The sequence below is a fragment of the Bombyx mandarina genome, chromosome 18 (assembly GCF_030267445.1).
Source record: "Bombyx mandarina strain Sakado chromosome 18, ASM3026744v2".
Taxonomy (NCBI): Eukaryota; Metazoa; Arthropoda; class Insecta; order Lepidoptera; family Bombycidae; genus Bombyx; species Bombyx mandarina.
Genome location: NC_143224.1, coordinates 1,060,318 through 1,087,173, shown reverse-complemented (window position 1 = coordinate 1,087,173; position 26,856 = coordinate 1,060,318). Strand labels below are relative to the sequence as shown.

General features: G+C 37.1%; 1 protein-coding gene and 3 non-coding genes across 4 annotated transcripts in view; all 4 read right to left on the bottom strand.

The window, feature by feature from the left end:
• Positions 1 to 26,856, bottom strand: part of LOC114239607 (dopamine D2-like receptor) — a 275,567-nt gene that overhangs the window by 109,834 nt on the left and 138,877 nt on the right. The gene's annotated exons all lie outside the window — the stretch shown is intronic.
• Positions 7,519 to 7,590, bottom strand: TRNAP-AGG (transfer RNA proline (anticodon AGG)). Its single transcript has one exon. It is a non-coding gene; the product is annotated as a tRNA-Pro (tRNA).
• Positions 22,517 to 22,588, bottom strand: TRNAP-AGG (transfer RNA proline (anticodon AGG)). The gene has a single exon. It is a non-coding gene; the product is annotated as a tRNA-Pro (tRNA).
• On the bottom strand, positions 24,904 to 24,975 carry TRNAP-AGG (transfer RNA proline (anticodon AGG)). Its single transcript has one exon. It is a non-coding gene; the product is annotated as a tRNA-Pro (tRNA).

The following is a 26,856-nucleotide window of genomic DNA, read 5'->3' as shown; positions in this document are numbered from 1 at the left end:
GTAACCATTCATCAAAATTCAAGTTTCTCAGTCTTTCCCAAAAGTATAACGTTTTCTTCTGTGTGTTTCTTCTGTCTGTCTTACATGTCATTTCAGTAGATGGGTAACCCTATTTAACTTTAGTTGTGACATTACAGATTTTCGGTCGACGCACTGAAGACATCTTTCTATTTTACCTGTTACAATAAACGTCACATACTTGTTCAATGAACATTGTGTTTTTAAACGAGATAGTATCATCACATCGCTTTTTTCAACTTGTGTTCTTGAAGTTGTTATTAAATTCACGTTTTATTTTTTGAAAGGACATCTTGAGACGTGAAGTCAGTTGTGTCGCCTGCCTACTTTTAAAAAATGGCTGCTCTGTGGCCGAGATATAAATAGAGACCATCAATGTCTTTATTTATGCCGGCCTTGTAGGGTTGGTGAGAATTAGCAAGAAACTCGGGCTGTCTTTCTATACTATTGAGAATATTATTATGTCTTCAATTTTTTATTTAATTTCATTAGCTGGATCTGTCTATATCTGTGTAACTATCTATTTATCTAGATAGGTTGATCTTTCACCTTAATTATTACATCGATATCCGTCCGAGTAACTTATAATTTTACACATGCATTACAAAATATATTTATTATTTTGGCTTTTGGATTAATACCTCGACTAGCGTTACCAGGTTAATTAGATAAATTCTTTATTTCTTAGGTTGCCTCGACATTAAAATTTGTTCTTTTGTACTGTTTTTAAACTATATTTAATTTTGGTATTGTAAAAAAGTAACTAAGTTTTAACTATACTGAGACCTTAGATCTTTAATGTTTCAAGGTGGGTGACGCATTTACGTTGTAGATGTTTACGGGCTCCAGTAACCACTTAACACCAGGTGGGCTGTCAGCTCGACCACCAACCTAAGCAATACAAAAAAAAAAAAAAAACTCTTTGGTTGTTTTCCTTTTTATTATAATTAACTTGAATAAGATACTACCAATCCAGGCCGCAATATATATTTTTACGTCTCTCGATTTCTCTGGCGTAACTAAAGCGATTACTTTGATTCTTGTTTTGATCGGTCGGGGCTCGACTACAAATTTCTCCCGTAATGTGGTTAAATTCTTCTGAGTATTTCTGAGCTGAATTTCCAGAAATAATATCACTATAAATGAAACGATGCCACTAATGCCAAACTATCTATATATTAATAGGTGAAGAAAAAACTTTGTATCCCTTCTTACGAAAATTGCGCGGAGGAGTATGAAATTTTCCACACGTATAGAGAATATAGAGAAGAAGTGCACAATGCTAATTTTTTTTTAAATAATGCATAAGAGATACATTAAATCAATAAAGAAAACATTACACACACTACATACAATGTATTTGACGCACACACGCATGCATACTATTTATTGTCAAACTTTTGTTCTTGACGTCTGTGATCAAATTGAGAATAGATTAAATATTGTTTGTCTTTGTTAATATTTTTTATAGTGTAGTCTTGGCGAAATTTGTGATTATAGAAGTATAAAATACAATCATAATAGTGTACAAACTTACAATTCCAATTAATTATAGTCGAATTTCGACTACTGCGGGACCTCTAGTCTTTAGAATTCGGCGAATATTAGAGATACTATTTTTGCTTTATTTATTGTTTTGTTAATTTACAATAAATCATACTCTAACTATTGTATTCTATTCTCAGTATTCTATGGGCATCATAAATCTTGAAATAGATGAGTTGAAGTAGATAGATTTTCCATTAACTTTAGGTAAGTACATAGACTTACCTAAACTTAATGGAAAAATGGTTGTATTAATTATAATGAAACCGCTAACTATATTAATAACTATTGATAGCTTAGTTTTTATCAAATTTCAAATTGCCTTTCTTTGATCCGAAGGAGATAAAATTAATTAATAGTACATACATATATATATATTTTGGTAAAGTATAGATAATAAACTTGTACTTATTTGTAATATCCATAGACATTATTGTGTAAAATCAAGACAGTGTAGTTTGGGAATGCAGATAATAAACATCTGTGATTGAAGCTATTGTTATATTGTTTTCTTTGTCATTTCTTTTATTTTGGTCAAACAGCCAATCCCGAATATAGATTTTGTATCTTTCATCTAAAAGATTACTAGCTAATATTTCTAAATGTTGAGAGGATCTAATTGATGTGTTTAACTATTATAGTTGGTTTTTAAATTTAATATGTTTTTATTTCTTATTACTTGCGTGTGAATGAAGTTTAATTACATGAATTGCTATGAATCATTTAGTAATAGAGATGGGTTCAACAGTGCTTACTGTTTCAGAGTAAGCACACAATTAAACTGAGTTCAATTACCAGTGGTCTTGGATTAATGTGGAATTATGCATTACATTAGACAACGTCCCGTCTACATAGTCGGATGTTAAGGTATGTCTGATTGATAGTAGGCGTCTTGTGAGTCCGTACGGGTAGGTACCATCATCCTGCCTCTCTTGCCGCAAAGCAGTAATGCATTCCAGTGTAAAGACATACAACCGTAATGACTAAAAAATTGAGATTATCTCATGTGCCAAGTGAGTGGCTCCATTCGCATGGTTATGTTTTTGGACTTCAGTAATATTTTAATGGTAGATTGATCGAACTCACAATTATCTATCTATAGTAAAGGTGGCGCTTATACTAAAATTGATTGTAACAGGAAAAATAAAAAAAGTCTATTTTTTTTTTAAATAGCTTTTTTAAAAAGTCTCTCGCCAATAATAAATAATAATAATAATAATAAATAAATAAATATTTACTAACAATCACGCCACGTTAACTGGTCCCGTGATAAGTTCGTAAAGAACTTGTGTTACAGGTACCAGATAACGGAAATAAATGTAATATTGTTATTATACACATACATACCTATATTTAATATACATCCATAAATAGCTCTGGAAAAGACATTTTTATATTTATCATACAAATATCCTCCCTTGGCGGGATTCAAACCCGCGACCCCCTTGTGTAGTGACCATGTCACTTACCACTTCACCAGACGGCCGTTATGTGAGTATTAAGTAATTCAAGTATTTTCTAATTCCAACTATTTTCGTATTATTCTAGATAGTAAAGATACACAGTCTATTTTACGACACACAATTAGCCCGAAAAGCAATTAATTACACGCGAACTCGTTAATTTCACGAAAAACATGCCATTTCAACTAAAACTCAATCGGACCCTCAAATTCGAAGCCCAACATGAAAATTTAATTGGAACAAACACCATTCCCCGAATTAGGTTTCTGATTCCCACGATGAACAGTCCAAGACAAACAAACGTATTTCTCTTCGGCCCTTTAATTGAATCAGGCCAGCGATAAACGCATAAATTTGATGCCACTTATTTTGTTTGATTTCTCAAAGCTTTAAGAGGAATATGATGTTCTATTTTGAGATCGGCTGCTACAATATAAGTAAATAATTCATTATTATATACTTTTTATTTATTTATTTTTATTGCTTAAATGGGTGGACGAGCTCACAGCCCACCTGGTGTTAAGTGGTTACTGGAGCCCATAGACATCCACAACGTAAATGCGCCACCCATCTTGAGATATAAGTTCTAACGTCTCTAGTATAGTTACAACGGCTGCCCCGCCCTTCAAACCGAAACGCATTACTGCTTCACTGCAGAAATAGGCAGAGTGGTGGTACCCACCCGCGCGGACTCACAAGAGGTCCACCACCAGTAAAGCCACCAAAATATTTTTATTGAAAACAAAACTAAATTGAAGGACTTTTATTTCATAATTTGTTATAGAATCATCATCATTATCATCAACCCAAAGTGGGTCACTGCTGGTCTTAGGCGTCTACTGACCTACACCACTGACCGCAGACCTTGTTATAGCATTTCACCTTATAGCGTTACGTATAATATCTTCAAGTATCGAATTGTCATGTCTAATTATTTAACCCATTGTGGGTAATTTTAAGATAAGAAAATATTTTAGTTATTCTAGTAACTTTCTCCTTGTTCCCAGTTAACAGCTTACCTCGATCCCAAGGTAACAATTCACAACCGGTGATTGATTGACCCAATTTTGAAGTCGTCGTGGCTTAAAGGATAAGACGTCCGGTGCATTCGTGTTGAGCGATGCACCGGTATTCGAATCCCACAGGCGGGTACCAATTTCTCTGATGAAACTACTTAACAAATATTCAATCAAAATATTCAATGAAGCGAAGCTTATATTTTTAATACTTGATTTATTAACATTGCATTGTTCTAATACAGATATCGAACTCCAAGTAAAAGACAGAAACCTCATAAATTCATTCAACTAACAAACATGTAGATAAATTGCCCTGGGTAATTTAAAATCTAAAGAACCATAATTAGAACCCATCGACGACGTGCTCACGAAATTCGGAACGAACAAATTCTACTTCCATCCAATTCCATTAGTCTGATCAGTATTCAACTCCCGATTGCATTTTACCAATTAACTCCAGAGAATGCTGTACGTGCATTATAAATTTTCTCCACAAGCTACTGCCGACGAAGCTATACGCGCTATTGTGTTTTTTGGTTCACTGGCATTTGGTATCAGGATCGTTTTCAATTTTGCGGCCAAAAAAGTAACGATTTCATGAATTTAAACTTTCTCTAATTTTCCATTTTTTTTTGTAAATATAAAGGCATGTTCTGAATCTAAAATGCTTCATCACAATCAAATCAATCACTCATTTATTGATAATATTATATAATATGCATTTAAATTTTTCATTTTATGCATTCGATAACGTCAACACGGATGACAATTTAAATAGGAACTTTTTTTAAAAGCTAAAGAAATCATACTTCTTTTGTTTTTAATAATATTCTAATATCCAGTTAGTTTTCCGTTATTACTGTATTATGTTTTGATTAAATAAAATTGCCGAATTTTAACATGCATTACTGGAAACATAGAAAACAAGTTAGAATTTGAATTTCGAACCAGTGATACGAATGAGATTTGGGGTAGTTTTTATTGTTTAAATAACTCTTAATTTAACAGTGTTCACGAATATATATTATAGTTATAGGACCACATGCCTATTGTCATGACAACAAATTTACTGTACTTATAATTACGGTAACATTAAGGTTCATAATTTCATCATTATTCTGCCCTTCTTCTCCCAGTCACCTGGGGTCGGCGCAACATGTTTTCTCCTTCCATACTGTTATACCATTTCTTCGCTCACTCCCCTCTTACCCATATCGTCTTTCACGCAATCCATCCATTTCTTCTTAGGTCTACCTCTTCCTCTATATCCTTCCACGTTCATAGTTAACACTCTCTTACCGAGTCTTACCAACCTCATTTTCATTTCGTCTCATCACATGTCCATACCATCCCAAACGCGCATAAAAAGGTTATGAGAATTAAATCAAATAACTCGCTTTTGGCTCCTAATTTGAAAACGAGCCATCAGAGAAATTGAACGTTTGAGAATGCAGTTACACAAAAATTCTATAATAGTTTTTTTCATAGATATCGTATAATGTTTACAAGTGTTGATTAGAATCAATACCTCAATGAGGCTGGGGTGATTTGCAAATATATTTTTTTCATAAGGTAATAATAGTTATGATAATAATAATAAACGTTTATTCCACCTATAAATCACAAAAAAAAACAGAAAAATTACAAGGCTTAGAAAAGATTATCTTGCGGCCTTGATCTTCCGCCGGCACCTGCGGAGTCATGAGCACACCAGCATTCAGACCGACCAATCATTATTTGAGCATAACAATGTTTATTTATCATACTTCGGTTACTGGAAGCTAAGCAAGGCGAGATCATAATTTTAATGACGCCGTTTTTCTTAAGTTATAAGCTCCGCAGAAAAATGCTTTAAATTTCCCGCATCGTCTGCAACAAATCTTTTTAATTACAAGTTAGATGCATGAGGCTCTAGGTACCCAATATCTCGTACACCCATTAGACTAGTTTGGTAGTTATTCATCAGAGTAAGACGCAATAGATTTGAGACCTCTTGAGAGTCCGTGTGGGTAGATACCACCGCCCTGCCTATTTCTGCAGTGAAACAGTAATGCGTTTCGGTTTGAAGGGTGGGGCAGCCGTTGTAACTATACCTGAGACCTTAGAACGTATGTCTCAAGGTTGGTGGCGCATTCGTGTTTTGGTAGACAGCGGCTTGACTCTGCCCCTGGAATTGTTGAAGTCCATGGGTGACGGTAACCATCACCATCAGGTGGGCCGTATGCTCGTCTGCCTACAAGGGCGATAAAAAAAAAATATGTCTATGGGCTCCAGGAACCACTTAACATCAGGTAGGCTGTGAGATCGTCCATACATCTAAGCAATAAAAAATAAAATAAAAAAAACTTACTGAAACTCTCTGTCTTGTGTTCCAATCGATATTCTTAATCTAAGATATTATGTATGCGCTATTCAGCTACGGTGGAGTAAGGTCGATGCGGCTCCAATCATACAAATTGCATGTGGCCACTGGTCAGTAACGCACTGTTCCCTGTTAATGCCGAATTTTCGCGTAGAAAGACCAGAAAAAAATGTTCTCAAGTACTTAATTATATGAACGCAACGTCTAAGGCAGTGGTCGGCAAACTCATTAGCCAAAGAGCCAAATATGAAAATAAAAACGATTTAAAAAAAATTGAGAGCCAAATCTGTTTGTAAATTTTTAAACATTGTACTATATACATATTGTTTGTGTTAACATTTCATTTATAATAATGCATAAGAATTATTTAATATTAAAAAGATATATTTTCTTGAAATATTAATTTTTTTTGTAACAAATTACTATTGCAAATTATAAAATAAATGCTATATTGTATACTGCTTCTATTTATTGTACTATTTATTGTTACTATTGTATATTGCGATTGATATAATATATAATAATCGACATCAGTCAGGGGTACATACTATTAACCGGCTTTTTCGTCCACAGCCGGATAATATTAGAGGCCGGGTAAGCCCGTAGGATATTTGTGCCAGAGCCACACTCAAGAGTTCAAAGAGCCGCTCTTTGCCGACCTCTGGTCTAAGGCATCATTTGTGGAGAAAAAAATCTCGTGTACTGGTTTGAAGACTTATTGATAACAACTGGGATTTTGGACTCATGGCGGCATTTACGTTGCCATGGTAACCACAAAAATTCATTCATACAGCGTTTAACTAATCAAATTTGTATGCAATTGGATTGACTGATTGATAACTTATAGTTACAATATAGTATGGTTTAGTATTTTCTTCGGCTTTAGCCGGTCATAGATGTAATTAAAGCTACATATACAGTCTTATTCGGTAAATATTATTTTAATATTATTATTTTTTATTTATACTTAGTATATAATTCGGTGACATTTAAATCTGGGGTTATTGTACTTTATGTTTGTAAAAAAACAATTCTTGAGGTAGTTTTAAATATAATTTAATTTATTAATGGTATATAGTGTAATGTATAAAATTTGTAAAAACATAAAATTGGGCTCGTCCGGGATTTGAACCCGGGACCTCTCGCACCCTAAGCGAAAATCATACCCCTAGACCAACGAGCCACCTTCTACTACACCTAAATTATAAATTCACATTAGTACCAATACATAACGATAATTATTATCTGAAATCATTAAACCAGTCTCATAAACCTGATTTATGGTCATCAATTGTCTGCGATGATTGAAATTCGACCATAATCAGTGAAATCTCAAGGCTTAGATTGATTTTACTTACCAATTACGTTCTCTATCAATTGTTTTATCATTGGCATACTAAAGTAGACAAAAACTATTTCTAATAGGTGGTCGTTGATGATGGAACAAAAGGAGAAAGGAAATCGGTTGACAAACAGAGAAAGCGATACTTGGTTGTTTGGCTTGGCATTAATAGAACCTGATCATGTTTCACCGCGACAATCATAGTTTTCTGTGTATTTCCCACAAAAAAAACATTTTATACAATTCTTCCCCGGATACAACACATAGCAATTGATATATTTATCTATTTATATCCCTTTTTTTTCTTTTTTTCTTTTTTTATTGCCTTTCTAGGCAGACGAGCATACGGCCCACCTGATGGTGAGTGGTTATCGTCACCCATGGACTTCAGCAATGCCAGGGGCAGAGCCAAGCCGCTGCCTACTGTTAAATATTCTCCACAAGCTTCGTTTGAAGAAGGACATGTCATAGCGCTCGGGAAAGAGCGTGGAGGGGAGCTCATTCCAAAGCCGATTTTTACGACTATTCACATAGATCCGCGCGTAAAAAAAAAGTCTCATATTCAAACATCGTGCAATAAAAATAAAACCCGCAAAATTATAATTTGCGTAATCACTGGTGGTAGGACCTCTTGGGAGTCCGCACGAGTAGGTACCACCGCCCCGCTTATTTCTGCCGTGAAGCAGTAATGCGTTTCGGTTTGAAGGGTGGGGCAGCCGTTGTGACTATACTGAGACCTTAGAACTATATCTCAAGGTGTGTGGCGCATTTACGTTGTAGATGTCTATGGGCTCCAGTAACCACTTAACACCAGGTGGGCTGTGAGCTCGTCCACACATCTAAGCAATAAAAATAAAATAAAAAATAAAAAAACTGTGTCATCGCAAATTTACTGTCTTAATATACTGTAAAATGGCCAGAATCCCAATTTTACTCCATTCAACGCCCCCATCCCAGTCCCTTGTCATTGAAAATGAATTACTGCGAGACGAACGAATTAATTGTGTAACGTCTGACTTATTGCTTGAATATTCACACTAGTCAATCTCACAAAAACTAATGCGAGTTATAATTCTGCACCAAGTCGGAATTTCGGTTGACGATCAGTCCATGGGCATACTTGAAGGGAAGCATACTTGTGGCAAATGTCGGCGCCAATAACGAATCACAAACCCTTGCGTTTTTTTATATATTATTCGGTTATTTTTAAGCACCTCACCAAAACGCGCCCAGCGTAATTCCGAGTATATTATTAACAAATTTATGTATTGTAAATACATTAACACGCACATAAACTTAAAAAAAAAAACAAATAAAAATCGTCCCCTTTCCTTTGCGAGATCAAAGATCGCATAAAATATATAAGGGCCCATCAGAACTAGTTAGAACTGGTTGTAATCGTTTGTTTTCGTCGTAAATACAAGTTCCCTCAGAAAAGGAAATCATTGAGAAACGGCCCTCTCCTTTTTATCGCTTTAAGCTTGTGGTTACAACGAGAGAAACTTTAAATTTAAAAAGATTAAAGTATTTTGTTACATCATTCGTAGATACCCTGATAAGTTAGAGAAGCTGATGGTAGTTAGTCAGGTCGACGGGAAAGGATCACGCGGTCGTCCACTTACCCGCTGGTCAGAACCGGTGAAGACACTTACCGGTCTGTCAATTAACGAAGCTATAAAGACCGCTGAGGACAGGAAGACATGGAAAAGTATAGTGGATCGAGTGATCAAAACTTCAAGCTAGAGACGACCTTCAACAGTGAAGAAACCGACTTTTTTATTTATTGCTTAGATGGGTGGACGAGCTCACAGCCCACCTCATGTTAAGTGGTTACCGGAGCCCATAAACATCTACAACGTAAATGCGCCACCCACTTTGAAATATAAGTCTAAGGTTACAACGGCTGCCCCACCTTTCAAACCGAAACGCATTACTGCTTCACGGCAGAAATAGGCGGGGTGGACTCACAAGAGGTCCTACCACTAGTGTCTGTCACCAAATCACGAGAGCTGAATAGTGAAACGTATTGCACTCAGTATACTCTAACCATTAAGGCATTCGTCACGGAACTGGGTCACGTCCAGACAGCATGCATGTCGCTATTCCCAAGTGCCCCAACTTGTTTACCGCACCTTTCGCGTGTATTGCTCCTGCAAGGTTTATATTATTCGTTTACCTGTGCTTCGTCTCAAGGGGCTGATAGTTTTATGAGGTCTGAAAACGATGGTGTGCTAATGGCATCGGTATTATGTGTTCCAAACAAGGGTCATGTTTTGGAGACACTGGAGACTGATCAGTTATTTCTTTCCTCATTATTATACAATTAGTATTATTAAAATGTCAACTTAATTTCACAATTTTATGTAAAAAAGTTATTTGCAATAATTGCCTAAACAGGTTTAGAATTTATGTTAAACAACTAAAATATAGTTTAAAGTATACTATCAATAGTCAAAGGTGAAACTACAGGCAAATTAAGATACGGAACTCATCATCAGCGCAAAATTGACAAATTTAATAGTGTCCAAAACATTATCTCCACCAGGTAATTTTATACTACTATTTTTATTGATTTTATCACCCAAAAACAAATTTGAAGTGTTTTTGTTTGAGAAGTTAATAAAGTCCACAGATACCATAACGCGAACACCTTGGTCGAGGTTGAAGTTAATTGTATTGGAGAACTGTGGTCCTAACCTTCAATTCGGAATGTCTGTCGGCTGAAATTGGTAAGACAGTGGTACCTATCCATACTACTGCCCGACTCCTGCTCATGCAGAAGCCAGTCACCGTCGACGCCCTAGACACGTCCTTACGGACCAATCAGATCCAATAACTCTTGCATTGACGCCTTCATCTCTAACACTAGGAACAGGCTTAGGGACTCTGGTGTCCGCACTCATGGAGCTCGGCGAAGAGTTCAACGTGCAACCTTACTCATACGTGGGTCCGCTGAGCTTCTCGCCGGATCTTCTCAGTGGGCCGCGATTCCGATCTGGTAGTAAATTCACCCACCCACCCTTCCCTCACCCACCTGTCCTAGTCCTTCACAAAAAAACCTATCCATACAACCAGTACGCCATAAACAATACTAGTAAAACGCACGATAAATTCGGGTACCAAATAAAAGTAGAACTACCATTGTATGTTATATCCTAATATGGATACGATATAATAATTAGTTAGATGCTATTAGAAGCAACGATTAAGCGACGTCAAAAGTTAAACTTAATTTTAAACTAATTAATAACACTGTCCATTATAGTACTTGATTATAAAAGGGATCGCGTGTCCGAGGGTAGAGTTACAATGTTTATGTAGAGGGGGGTACTCTACAACTCTACCTGCCTCTTAATAGCCGATCGTTACGGTAGATTGCAAATAGGGATGTAGAGATGAACGTTTGTCGATTGTTTGCGAAATTTATTTCTGAAAATCATTTATTAAAATAAATCAAAATAAGTATTGTATAGGAATAGCCTGGTCAATCTATAATACAGTGGTTTATCCATGATAGCAACTGTCAGCCCTGTGGAGATCATCCCCAAAATTTTCTCACCTGCCCTAAAAGCGAAACCGATTGAACGGAAAACAGAAAGACACCTTAGCGATTCAAATGTCGAAAATATTTAAATGTGCCGCCAGGGAAATAAGGGAAAAACACTAAAATATGAGTATAAAATACCGGCGAGGGAATATTTTTTTAACTTTTTTTTTTTTCGAATTGAAATCCCCTTACTGTGGCAATAAAACGTAGATGCTTTACGACTTCTATAATAAGGTTGATATCAAACTGATGCTCTGGACGTGCTGTCGAATGGAAGCTGGCTCCATTATTTTTTTTCGAGAGATCTCATTTGTTACTTTACAATTTAAAAAAAAAAGTCTCTTCAATGTTTTGTCTTGACTTCGGTGATTTGTAAACGTTTTCAATATTTTGTAGTAGGTGTGTGGAGTGAGAAATAATGGACAAGATAAGGAATGAGTATATCAGTGGATGTGTGAAAGTAGCCCCGGTGATTAACAAATTAGAGAGCAGACGGTTAGCGTGGTATGGACATGTGATGCGTAGAGGGGAGCTGCATGTGACTTGGAGATGTATGAAAATGGTAGTGCAAGGTAGAGGGTGAAAAGGTCAACCGAAGAAGATATGGATGGAGTCTATGAATGATTATATGAGATAGAGAGGAGTGAGTGTTGAGATGACGGCTGATAGAAGAGAATAGAAGAGAAAAATTAGCTGTGCCGACCCCACCTAGTGGGATAAGGTGAAGACAAAGAAGTAAACATTTATAATATTAATTTTTGATAAATTTTGATTTGAAAACCAGACGCTCTTTGAGTTAAACAATGTTCTTTAGAGTCTGCTGGCTTCTAAGAGCTTTTACGAACTATGATTAAACAGATGTTGTACTTATGGTTCACTCTAACTAGTTAGTAAAGTTTCATTGGCGGTATTCGATTCTCGCAGAATTAACGAGACCTTTTTACCGCAAATTAATCATATAATTAGTTCTGCAGTATGGAACAGCAGTTAAGAACAACGCAAATATCATCTTTGAAATCAGGTTTGAAAGTGAGAAGATATTGAAATGGTCACCTTCTTTAAGCTCTCCAAAAGGCCTGGTCTCCAAATAAAAGAATTTCTATTTCAAGACTTGTATGGTGACGGATTATGTATTGATTTATTTGTGAATTTAAATGGTTACTCAGCGTAATATGCATTCCCTGCCTACTCTTTAGTAGCCTTAGGTGCTATTCCAACTACATATCGACGCTTGAAAAGCAAACGTGACTAAGCGACAATGCGTGAACATTATTACAGTAGACTAATTTAAAGTTGAAATACCTGAAAACAAAATTTATTTTAACGAATCTAGCTGTAGTAAATTCTAGCTAGTAGCTGTAGGATAGAAATTATTTTAATAGACCTAGAAATATATTTGTTTTGCGCATCGAATATAGTTATTGCCTATCATTTATGTATAAAGCAGTTATTGTCGCTTAGTCACGTTTGCCTTTCAAGCGTCGATATGGTTTGGTGAGTGAACTCACGGGGCTCAGCTTAGAGGACTTGCTAACACTAGCCCAGTGCTAGAGCAGTAGTTCATTGAATCTAGCACCGGATCGGGATTGCGACCCAATGAGATGATCCGGCGAGAAACTTTCACTTATATTAATTACACTACGTCACACATAACTGTTTAATTTAGATTTCTTTTCTCATCATATCATTTGCTAGTGATACTCCGTGTTCTTGAGCATAGTGGAACATTCTTGAACGCTCCTCCCACGATACCAAGAGGCCAAGAGGTCGTATCACTTAGTATATTTGCAATATTATCGTATGGAAAGTTTTTTTTTAAAGAAAGAAAGCGTCATAATATCCTGAAGACCTGTGCTTTTTGTGGTATTTTGCAATGAACGAAAGCGAAGTTAGTAATCTTTAAACACGTATATACGTCAACTTTCATGGTGATAATAATATCATTACAGCTAGGCAAACTTATCGATAGTATCCCACCCCTTCAAAGGAACAAGATGGCGTTACGATAACGTTAATCACAGGTGAGCCACTGCCCTAATGAAGTTTCATGTTAACTAAGACAGCGCATGTTTGTTACGCCACTTTGCAATAAAGGGTTAAGGAAAATAATGTAGTAAAGATGACTCGGGTCTACGTCTGGTGTAGCTGGTGAGCTGTTTTTTTTTTTAGGATTGAAAGATCACTGCTGGCCTGGAGGCCTTTCCAGTTCCACCAGGACATGTGGGCGAGCAAAGGCTCAGCCAGGAGGGGTGGGATTTGCTAATAGCCGCCTGAGCGCCTCCGAAGGAGACCTAACAACTCAAGAGCATCTGCTTCGCGAATGAATTTACTACCGGATCGGAATCGCGACCCGCTGAGAAGATCTGGCTAGAAACTCAGCGAGCTGATTCATGGGTTTGGTTGAACACGTACGAGTACGGTTACCGGGGTCCCTAAGCCTGCTCCTAGTGTTATAGCTGAAGGCTTCTAATGCAAAGGTTATCTGATGGATCTGATAGATCCGTAAGGACGTGTGCCGGTGAGCTGGTGTCCGCGCACGCGACCGTCACTACTGACATTTTTTTCAGCTCCCAATTCCATAATAGCCATCCGAATGACCATATGCGTCACTAAGTATAGTCATAATTATAAATTTCAACGTTTTTAAGATTTTTTTAAAAATTTTATTGCCTAGATGGATGGACGAGCTCACAGCCCACTTGGTGTTAAGTGGTTACTGGAGCCCATAGACATCAACAACGTAAATGCGCCACTCACCTTGACATATAAGTTCCAAGGTCTCAAGTGTAGTTACGACGGCTGCCCCACCCTTCAAATCGAAACGCCTTACTACTTCACGGCAGAAGTAGGCGGGGTAGCGGTACCTACCCTTGCGGACTCACAAGAGGTCCTACCACCAGTAAGAATACACATAACGTAATACTAAATACAAATTTCTCGGTATAGTGACTCTGAACATCATGTTAGCATTCAGGATGAAGCGTGGAAAATTTTCCAAAGATACTTGAGTACAGGGCGGCATTAAGTGCTACATTATCTCAGAGGTCATTAACACACAAATACAAATTTAATTCGCATGTACATGTTTATAATATCAACACGAAGGCCATTGCAAATTAGATAGCACCAACTTTGAGATGAGAGGCCAAAATCTAAATTTCAATGTAAAACGGATGTGTAACCCGAAAATTGGGAAATTATGAAATGTGAACATCGTGGAGCCTGTTCAAGCTGTGGAAGCGTTCAGGAAACACCTATGGAGGGTAGCTGATTCCGAATTCGGATTGGACGTGGCAAAATTAATGACTTGAAATACATAGTACGATTTCGAGTAGCATAGGAGAGGTCTAGTTCTGTGGCGGGCGGATAGAAACTCCCCGTAGAATCTATAGTTAAGTATCTAACACGACGAACACTTAAACATTTCTCAGTGGACTTCGGAAACCAGTTGATAGCAGCTGTTCAATTTGGCTCATTTATAACCAATTTTTTTTGAACGAAGTTCCTTACGCTGCGGAGGCGTACTCTAAGAGGGAAAAACGTCCGTAACGTAAGATTTTTATTATTTATGTATAGTCTTAGTATGATGGCTATACAGTGTCTAATGTATAGTTTACGTGATGACGGTTATTATTATTATTCATATAAATAGCTGTTTCTTTGTATATTATTATTATATATTTTTTATAAATCGTTGTGAATAAAATATTGTTGATAGCTTTGTAAAGTAGTTTTATATTATTTTTATGAATAAAAAAATCATAATAAAAAATTTATACCCGAATAATTATTCTCTTTATACCTCGAATAGAACTTAAAACTAATATTTTTATAATAAGGAACTTCGTTCCTATCCGGTGTCCCACGACACCACACATCTTTTTTTATAACTAAGTATTACTTGTGTGGATACTATGGCTCCCTGTCATTTAGATGGTACTTCCTCTCGCCCTGGTTCAGCTACAGCTTCAGGAGAAATTTCAAAAAAGCGGAAGTATTCGGGTTTGGGATCTTCTTATTCTTTTTTGACTTTCGCGTTTGAGACTATGGGCAACAAAGGAAAGAGGTCTTTATCAGAGGTCTCCAAACGCTTGAGGGAGGCTAAACGTGATGCTAAGGCTGGCTGGTACTTTGCACAAAGAGTGGGTCTGACTGTCCAATGAGGTAACGTAGCCAGTGTCTTGGGAACTGTGCCTCCTTCGAGCGCATTGGAAGATTTGTTCTACTATGTGAATTGATTTATGTTAAATTCTTTTGATTTTTTATCTATATATTTTATATAAAAAATGAATTGCTGTTCGTTAGTCTCGCTAAAACCCGAGAACGGCTGGACCGATTTGGCTAATTTTGGTCTTAAATTATTTGTAGAATTCCAGAGAAGGTTTAAAAGGTAGATAAATATCAAAATTTCTTTTGATTGTTTTAAGTTTATTTTATACAAAAACTTAGGTATTTTGTTTATCGATTGAGGCACTACGAAGTCTGCCGGGTCACCAGTTTATTAATAAAGGATACTCTCTCTGAAAAAAAAAAAACTAAATAGCAAAATTCGTCTTTACACAACAAATCTTAAATCCGCGAAGAATAAGTCGAGCGTCTCATTATTAATACGTCAAGCGTAAACCTCTGAAACTTACTTGAAGTATTATTAGTAACATGTTGTTCGCGCTAACAGCCGCTAACGCCCCAACTTGACGTAAACTTAGCGTAACTTAACGCGCTTATCCCGCATTGTTTAAGCGAACATGTTTTGTTGGGTAGATATTAATTAGTCAAACTTTATAGTGCTTATCGAGACAATTGTTTTTAGTATTCGAAAGTGCGGCCTTAATCTTGAATCAACTATTTTGAGATTATGACATAGTCATCTTCGAGAAGTTACGATGCTCTGAATCATCGGGTCCTTGGAGATACTAATCACTCAGTGATATATGAATCCAATAAAAAAATGCCTAAATGCTTATTTACTTATTAATTAAATTTAATTATTAATTTCGTTTAATAACAGATAGGTGGAAACAGTGCTCTTCAAGTTTGCTATTATTCTTCAATTTACTGAAATAGCTCTAAATCGTTCGTAAAACGTTCTAGGCTATTGCATAGCTTTTATCGCGGGCTTTGAGCGCGGCGACCGAATCAAGAAATTCCGTAACGAAAATAAAACCTAACACCTCCTTCTCCGCCTATCATGTAGCTCGCGTTCAACACATTGTCTAATTATAATTGCATACGTTGATAAAAAATACTATGCAATAGCTTTACCGCGGCAGTCCCCGAGTGCCACACGTGTTTTTTTTTATTATAAGACGGTAAAAACTGGTACATATTCGTTCCTGATTTTCAATCCACAAACAGTTAACTGTACGACTCTACATATTTTTTACTTTTCACTTCACAGAACGACCGCTACTGTGCACCACCTAAAGAGCATTATCGTTAAACTTGTCAACGTGCAACAATAGTAGAACATTTCAAAGGAAATTACACTCATTTAACTGCTTCGAGTCGGAGTGCCCGAGCCGCTTTGGCTCTGAAACAACAAGTGCACTAGTAAGTAGCTCGTCAAAGAAAATGCGCGGAAACCTTGCACCCGGCCACAACTGGATGGAGTAACGTTAAGGATCTTTCGTTGAAGGCGAGTCGACTTGGATTGCGAACGAAAACAGTTGGTATCAATTGATAGTTTTTGAAGACAAATTCGCTGCGGTTACAATCATTTTCTTTTTTTTTTGCTTAGATGGGTGGACGAGCTCACAGCCCACCTGATGTTGAGTAGTTACTGGCCCATAGACATCTACAACGTAAATGCTTGTTACTATACGGAGACCTTAGAACTTATATCTCAAGGTGGGTGGCGCATTTTCGTTGCAGATGTTTATGGGCTCCAGTAACCACTTAACACCATGTGGGCAGTGAGCTCGTCCACCCGTCTAAGCAATAAAGAAAAGTGCGCTACCCACCTTGAGATATAACTTCTAAGCTGCCCCACCCTTCAAGCCGAAACGCATTACTGCTTCAAGGCAGAAATAGGCAGGCGGTGGTACCTACCCGTGCGGACTCACAAGAAGTCCTACTACCAGTAAAGGTTGTCTACAATTGTATATCAGAGCAAGCTACTTTAGACACATTAATCGCTAAAATGCTGACAATATCGATAGTGTAATTTTTTTTTTGTGTAGACAGGTAGGTGTTTAGGTAACCATATTAGAAAAAAACAAACCCAGAGTACATTGCTGATTATTTTCAGTGGTGAAACTGCAATCAGTGGTAAGGTTATGACGATAGGAAAGTTCACCTACCTTTATTGATTAACAATAGTTAGTTCTTATTCCTTTATATGATTAGTACTATTTTCATTTTAACTCGACCAATTAACGAAATCTGTATACCTATATAAAATGAATTGCTGTTCGTTAGTCTCGTTAAAACTCGACAACGGCTGAACGAATTTGACTAATTTTGGTCTTGAATCATTTGTGAAAGTCCAGAGAAGGTTTAAAAGGTAGATAAATATGAAAATGCTCGGAATTAAGTAAAAATAACAATTTTGTTTTTCCTTTGATGTGTCCTCCGTCGGACGGAATCCTTTTGTTTGTTTTATGTTTATTTTAAACAAAAGCTTAGGTCTTTTGTTTATCGATTGAGGCACTACGAAGTCTGCCGGGTCAGCTAGTATACAATAAATCAACAGCGAATCGTTGAGGTATCGATGCGCTGAGTCCATACTGGATGAGCACTCAATTGGCACAAAGTTTTTAGCAAATACTCGAATTGAAAACTATCGACTGCATTATGGGGACTGTGTTTTTATCACTTTTGAACAGCGTATTTAGACTTTTACTTCCATTTTTCTGTAGGTTGGCGCCGCGCCAAGAATCGAACGCTTAACACGTTCCCGTATCGCTTACAACGTTATTAGCACCTGCTGTTTCACACCGTTTTAAACATTCCTGAAATATTTCGTAAATGAAAATTTCGTTTCAAAATTTTCGCGTCTTTTTCTCTTGATTCATCTATACTAAATATATAAATCTACAGTGGTTTTTAACGGACGTTCCGTTATAACTACTGAACCGTGCATCCGATTGACTTGAAACTTGGTATCCATGTAGAAAATACATGTACTTAATGGATAGGGTAATATTTATATGAGTGTTGGACTCCCTACACCAGTTGCGGGACGTTAATGATGAGAATCTTTGTGGGGGTGAGAAATACTAATGTTAATTTTAAAGGCCCAGCGAAGCGGACGGATACAGCTAGTCGTTTTATATATGCTGATGTTTTATTGTTATATTTTTTATATATATTATGACTGATTCGGTAGTGCTGTAGTTAGCGCTCCTGACTGTCGCGCCGAGGGTCGTGGGTTCGATTCCCACATCGGGCAAACATTGTGTTATGAACAGATTTGTTTCCTCTTTGTCTGGATGCTTATTATAGTACTGGTGGTAGGACCTTTTGTTACTCCGCACGGGTAAGTACCACCACCCTGCCTATTTCTGCCGTGAAGCAGTAATGCATTTCGGTTTGAAGGGTGGAGCAGCCGTTGTAACTATACTGAGACCTTAGAGCTTATATCTCAAGATGGGTGGCACATTTAAGTTGTAGATGTCTATGGGCTTCAGTAACCACTTAACCCCAGGTGGGCTGAGAACTCGTCCATCCATCTAAGCAATAAAAAATAAAAATAAATTTAAACGCATGTCTCTGGTACCCATTAAATAGGGAATCCTAAATTGGAACCGGATGACCGGCGTGATTTGTTCCCGGTTATTTATTATTATATTTTTATTTCATATTTTTCACCTGAACTTATTTCACTCGGTAAGGTCTTTAGCAGATAACACATGGCTCCTATTATTATTCACAGATAGTGTTAAATACTTCGTTATCTTAGATTCAGACACCTGAATGTAAAAATTGAAGGTAAGTACCAAAAATCATTCAGATACAATCAATCGGTTATTATTTAACAAGGTCATATTATTGTCGTTTTTTCTTTAAGTATTTTGTGTGTTTCAATGAGATCCCTTACATATTTGTAGAAAAAACATTGCTAAATTTAGTAGTACGTAACAACCTCTAGCTGCTGTGGCTAAATTATCTTAACTCATCCTTATTAGCAGTATTCTTTCCTCAGTTTCTTCCCAACAAATTTTTTCTGTCCCTAATTTACCCGTGGCACGATGCAAGAATAGCTACTAAAGATAATCCTGTCTTGAAAAGCTCGTGCCTAAGTCATGTCAGGGAGATTTGAAGCATTTAAAATATGGCAGTGGCATAGTGCTCAAAACGACAAGGGCTTTGAAATAATTTTCCCTAATGTAATTAAAAAGACAAGGCGCCCGAGATAACCAGATCATAAATACGTACCGCTGAAACTACGAGTATAATCAAACTGAAAATGAGAAATGATCTCAGCGGGAGCGCTCTCACCGTTCTCTGTTTGAACGCAAATATTGATGTGTTTTATTTGATATTCCAATTGCTCTCGCTTTCGTATGTATTCATTGGAGTACGTATTTATTAATATAAGCGATTAAAATACAGTAGTGTCATTAAAGTTCCGAGGAAGCACCGAAATACTTGACGCCTTAAGTAAGCTGGGCCTGGCATCAGGTGGGCCGTATGCTCGTCTGCTTACAAGGGCAATAAATAAAAAAAAAGAGTCTTCACGGTCTCCAATGGCAGTTGATAAACATGAAAATTTGCAGACACGTTAATGAATGATGAAGATACAATGATTTTATAACTGAGCTCTAATATCCTGACAAGTAATAATAATAATAATAATAATAATAAAGCCTTTTATTTCCCATCACCTAAGTATTACATGTAAATATTCTTAAATATATAGTAATATGATTTTTACATTTTGATCTATTTTTTTATTTTTTTTTCTTTTTTTTTTTGTTTTTTTTATTGTTTATTTGATTTGCCTACATCAAACTTTTTCTTCGATAGGAACCCCTATTTGGGTATAGGCCTCCTCCAGCTTAATCTAATTTTCTTTGTTCTTAGCTCTTTTCATCCATTATTTTCTTCTTTTGTTTTAGCTATCCCTATCTTGGCATTGAAGTTTCCCATTAACAGTACATTTTCAGCCTGCGCTTGCGCTTCTTGTAGTGATTCGTAAAATTTTATCGATTTTTCTTTAGAATCATTTTCATTTGGTGCATACAATTGATTTATTGATTGATATTATCATTTTGTTGAACTCCAGTTGAGGTATTGCAACTCTTTTAGATAAGCCTAAGAAGCTTACTAAATTTAAAAAACCCTACTTTACGCATGCCAGGTGTTTCTCCTTTAAAGCAGAATATAAAGATCCTAAGTATGAACAGAGTAATAATATGTTAGTCCGGTTTGATGCTTAAGCGTGCTTTTTTAGTTTTTAAACTATAAACTACATAGTTTTATTATCGAGGGCTGAAAGGCCATCTTATACCTTTAAACGAGCAATTCTTGTATATTAATATATATATAATCTGAATCTCGGAACAACGATTTTCATAAAATTTAGTATACAGGGGATTTCGGGGGCGATGAATCGATCTAGCAACGATTTATTTTCAGAAAATGTTGTTTAATTCGTGTTTTCAATAATCAACTTTATCGATAATCAACTTTATGACTCTTCCCGACATCTATTGGCGAATAGTAATACTATTTTTACTGCTTTAAAGACACAACAAGATGGCATTATAAAAAAAAATCGTGCAAAGCTCGGTCATCATCTAGTTTAGTATAAGCGACATTACTATTAAACGCGACATTTATCGTTGTAGTTAAAAGTACATTTTATTTGGTACGAGCATCAAAAGTTTGATTTTTTCCATTGAACTTCAATTAAGTCCTGTTCAATTAACTTCTTCAATCAAGTTTACTGTTGGTAGGACCTCTTGCGAGTCCGCACGAGTAGGTACCGCCACCCTGCCTATTTCTGCCGTGAAGCAATAATGCGTTTCGGTTTGAAGGGTAGGGCAGTCGTGCTGTAGATGTCTATGGGATCCAGTAACCGCTTAACACCAAGCGGGCTGTGAACTCGTCCACCCATCTAAAAAAGCAATGAAAAAAAGCTGTTTCGAATTTCGTAGTAACACTAAATCGTTCATTACAGATGCAAAAATTAGTCTTAAAATAACTTTGGTAAAACAAGCAATATACGGTACTAACACAAGCCAGTTGGGATTGTAAATGAGTTACTGATAGTAGAACACATCACGATGTCAGCAATCCTCTGATAAATCGAATTATCAATCCGCGAGCAATCATTGAATAACTAAGTGCCAATTTTCGTCATTCAAAGAAGAAAGTTGAAAATTGAAATCTAATCTCTATGAACTAACTAATACAAGTGATGTTCGTGTTATCGAACAGTTGGGCGATTCACCAGGTTTAATGGGTTTAAGGGTTACGACAGTAGCGTCTTAGATATTCATGCGTGTAAGCAAAGATAAAGTTTTACTTAAAGTTAAAAAGCGATCGCGAACGATGGGCGATTCAGAAACTAAGGAGAGTGGGTTCGAGTGGACAAACCTAATAAGGTCAATTCAAAAATTCCGGTTAATAAAAATGGACACTGTATAATGTTTTTTTCCCTACCTATCCTGATAGCCTTGAGAGGCTTTTTCAGCTTCTCCTTGACGTGTAGGTAAGCTCACGGGGCTCAAAACGGAAATGTTGCTAACACTGGTCCTAGCACGAAGCCCTAGTGCTTCGCTGAATCTACCACCGAATCGGAAACGCGACGCATTGAGATGATCCGGCGAGAAACTCAGTGGGCTGTGTCTATGGGTTCATTTACTCGTAAAGCCCTTCGTCGCATGTGACGGGTTCGGCGAAGAAGGTGACCGGTGCTTGAGGTACCTAAAAGCACCGTTAATAGATCGGGAGGATCCGAAATGACGTGTTTAAGGCGACGTGTATAATGAATGTAACATTTTTGTTTTATATAAATTAGCATCCTCCTTTTCTTGCATTTGTACACAGAAGGATATACGGCCCACCATGTTGCTCATTAACGTCAGCAATGCCAAGCCATTGTCTACTGTTGAAGGTTTTCCTCCAGCTAGTTTGAACCAGGACGTGTCATAGCACTTGAGAAAAACCGGGGAGAAGAATTAATTCTTAAGTCAGGTGTTATTTGGAAAAACTACTCTAGAACGTAGTGGCTCTGCGCAGTTGTAGCTTAATACATAACACACAAAAAAAACTGGGCTCGTCCGGGATTTGAACCCGGGACCTCTCGCACCCTAAGCGAAAATCATACCCCTAGACCAACGAGCCGATTACGAACTCTCTCTAAATTATACTTTAAAATGATTTTGTAATTTTTTTTATGGCATAGGTGGGTGCACGAGCTCACGTTAAGTTATGATAAGTTGTTACTGGAGCCCATAGACATCTACAACGTAAATGCCGCCACCTACCCTGAGATATGAGTTCTAAGGTCTCAGTACAGTACAATGGCTGCCCCAGCCTTCAAACCGAAACGCATTACTGCTTCATGGCAGAAATGGGCGAGCTGGCGGTACCTACCCGTGTGGACTCACAAGATTTCCTACCACGAGTAAAACTGTTACTGTTGTATCATTTGTTGTATCATAAGTTTCAATTTCGATCATATCGGTACAAGGGCTATCCTACTTTTCAAACTGGAACTAATTATGGTACGTAGTGCTACCTAAAAGCTAACAACATTGATCAGATTGGACAAACGGATACCAAGATGGACCTAAGGTGCCTGTGTCCATAAAAATAAAAATCAATCGCTCATCTCGACTGGGCTGAATTTTCTTACGTGTTCGTTATTGTGAGGTCTGGTTATTGCGTCGAGCTTTGGGAGAGACCTATGTTTGTCCAGCAGGATTCGTCCGCAGTCTGATGAGAGAAAAAGGTTTTTTGCAGGACTAGATCAGTTAGAAAAGTTTTTTAAAGGAAACAAGGATTGTCACATCGGAACATAGCTTTACTATATAGTTAGCTATTAAAAAATGTGCCACCTTGAAACAGTTTTTTTCCGTTAAAAGTGCAACAATGGCTTGAACTGGATTTGGTCCAAGAGCCCGTACAATTCGGGTTACGCTCCAAAACTTTTAGTTTTGTCAGCTGCTTCGGGGATATTCAGCGATACAACGTTTGGCACATTCTTTCTCGATACATATACAAAATGTTGAGGTCAGAGATTTATTCTAACTGTCTCTAGTATCGCAGCTTGAAGCTGGACCTGAATTTATGTGTATTTTTTTTTAATTAAAGGTAAGATTCCGAACTTGACCGCAAACCGCCAGTCGCAAGGAACACGGTATTGCCTTGAACCACAAATGTTCTTTGCTAAATCACATGGGACAAAAACGAACCTATACATATAAATAAAATTAGAATGTCTGTTTGTAATATTGAAATAACCGCTTTTTACTACATGCATATGAATATAATACGGTATATACACCAAAAAACATTTTCACAATTTTTGTCTGTCTGTCTGTTTGTTCCGGCTAAATTCTAGAACGGCTGGACCGATTTTGATGAGACTATCACTAATAGGTAGCTGATGATATAAGGAGTAACTTAGGCTACTTTTTAGACTAGCTTCGCTCCGTGGCGTCACCCGCAGTTATTGTCGTACCGCGCGCAACATGGCGGGCTTCGCCTATCAATAATGAAATTTAATGTTTCCGAAGCGAAGCGAGGGCGGGTCGCTAGTTAATTATAAAAAAAACTAATTCACATGGAAACTACTACATAGCGAAGATCTTCCAACCACTAATAAATGAACTATATTTCGTGAAATTAAATCAATTGTAGTCGGATTTCTTAATTCGGTGTTAGATAGGTCTGAACTACTTATCGCCACAATTAATCTTATTTATTGCAGCTATAATTCTCAACTATATTTTTACAGAGTTTTATCAGTTTATATTCTTTGTAAAGGACTTTACGTGATATGGGTGTGATATGATGTTTGACATAACATGCGAGGTACTTCATTATTATGCGTTTGTAATTTCGATTTCTTACTGGTGGTAGGACGTCTTGTGAGTCCGCATGGGTAGGTACCATCACCCTGACTATTTTTGCCGTGAAGTAGACATGCGTTTCGGTTTGAAGGGCGGGGCAGTTGTTGTACTGTTAAAACTGAGACTTTAGAACTCATGTCTCAAGATGGGCGGCAGCATTTACGTTACGTCAATGGGCTTCGGTAACCACTTAACACCAGGTGAGCCGTGAGCTCGTCCACCCATTTAAGCAATAAAAAAAAGGATCTCAGATCTTCACTTCTACTAACTCTTATGCCTATTTACTGCCCCAGTTCAAAGATACCTTAAGAGTACTAGTGTCAGACAGACTGCCTATTGAATAACTATAATTTAGACTACGAGATTGAGGTTACAGTGTTGTTTTAAAAATAGTTTATCTAGTACTGGATTTTGATGTTTTGAATTGTTGTCTATTAGATCGAAGGCTTGAAAAAAAAACAAATTAACTTGATATAATTTAATAGTAACTTTAATAAGTAGATGAGCATATAGGACATCCAATTGAAAGCGGTCATCCGCACGTAGAATTGGATATTATGAAATTATTTCCCAAAAAAAATTGGGCTCGTCCGGGATTTGAACCCGGGACCTCTCGCACCCTAAGCGAAAATCATACCCCTAGACCAACGAGCCGACTGTTTAGTACATACAAATAACAGAACGCACAGTGCGCGTTGGCAGCGTCATCAGCACATTCGGTGAAAGTTGACCTACATCAAGCAACACTGCGTACAGCGTCACGTGGTTAGATTGTATTCTGATTTGAAAGTGCCTTTCATAACATGCATTCTTCGTAATCGTTAAGTCATCGAATTTTAAGGTCAAATATCTTTTTTGTTATTTACATACATTTATCCAGCTATCTTCCATTAAAAATTAAGATGAAGTACATCTCCCGCATTATGCTTCCCCTATATCAAACTCCGTGCGCGCAGTTTACTCGAAGATATTGGTATATTTTCCTTAAATATAATAATAATAATAATTTATTTCAGAACATATTTTTGCCCATATATGAAAATACAATTTGGAGATATATGCTTTACATATATTTATCCAGCCACATGCAGACGATTCCATGTTAAGAAGAATGGACAATCAGTCTCCATTCTGCTCGCAATGAGTTGCAGGTAACACATTGGAGCCGCCACGTACTCGCTGCATCAAGGATGCTGCTCGTTTCCTAAGTATTGCGGCAAAGCCGCAACACCGGCGTTTGCAAGCATCTCCGACGCGCTACAGAAACGCGGCAGCCCCATCCCCCCGGTAAATATCGCACCGTCAGCGATAATAATTCTCCCAGAACAACAAGCCAGCCACCAAGAGTACAGAATCAATACGTCTTTATGTTATACTGTTGATAAATTATAGGGTAATTAAGATAGTGGAATGCAGTGCTTAAGTCACAATCTTAGACGTTAATCATTATGGGTAGTTCAGACGGTAGTTGTGTATTTATCAGCTGTTCTCTTCACAGGATCTTTGAAGAAAAGCTACCTTTTAACTTCACGATTCTGGTTAGTGTGCCTAACGGCTCTTTCAATCGAAGTATAAGGGTAGAGTATTGTAGAGTTAGGTGCTACGTAGCAAACATTTTAGGAAATGCATCAAAAGACCATCATCGTCGGCTATAGGTACCAGAAACACCTCATCATCATGCCAGATATTTCAAATACAGAGCTCCGTAATAAAATCACTGCGTATTCTCAGCTCTACGTTAAGGTGACAAGTAGAGCACAGGTGTCACAAAGTGAATGGTGCCTCTCGTCTTAAGACATGAGGCTGAAGTCTCATCAGTATTGCTTAACAACTGCGCCTCCCTCTAGACCAGAAAGGCAGTTTTGCGGTTAACCTAGACAGCATGACGGTTCGAACCCGCTCGGGCTGTCATTACGTCCAATCTATCTATCTATATCCATAAAATATATATGAAAATGAATTGCTGTTCGTTAGTCTCGCTAAAACTCGAGAACGGCTGGACCAATTTGGCTAATTGTGGTCTTGAATTATTTGTGAAAGTCCAGAGAAGGTTTTCAAGTTAGATAAATATGAAAATGCTAGGAATTAAATAAAAATAACAATTTTGTTTTTCCTTTGATGTGTCCAACGTCAGGCGGATTCCTTTTGTTTGTTTTAATTTTATTTTATACAAAAGTTTAGGTCTTTTATTTGTCGATTTAGGCACTACGAAGTCTACCGGGTCAGCTAGTCATCAATCAATATCACTTTAGTGAAACAAAATTTTGAGCTGTTCATTATGTGTACAGCCTATTCTCCAATATATTCCTTAGTTTACGTTGTTTAGTTAATTAATTAAGATAGTTGCATTATGGAATTGTAGGATGGTATTATGCCACCACTCAGTTAAAGACTTTACCGAAAACCGTGTGGCTAGTCTTCTGTGACGACGTCTACTTTAAAAGAATATTGAACGATTAAGAAAACTCATAATGAAAACATAAAAAGCCGGATAGAAAGCCGAGACTCCATAGAGCAGTTCATGTTTTATTCCTT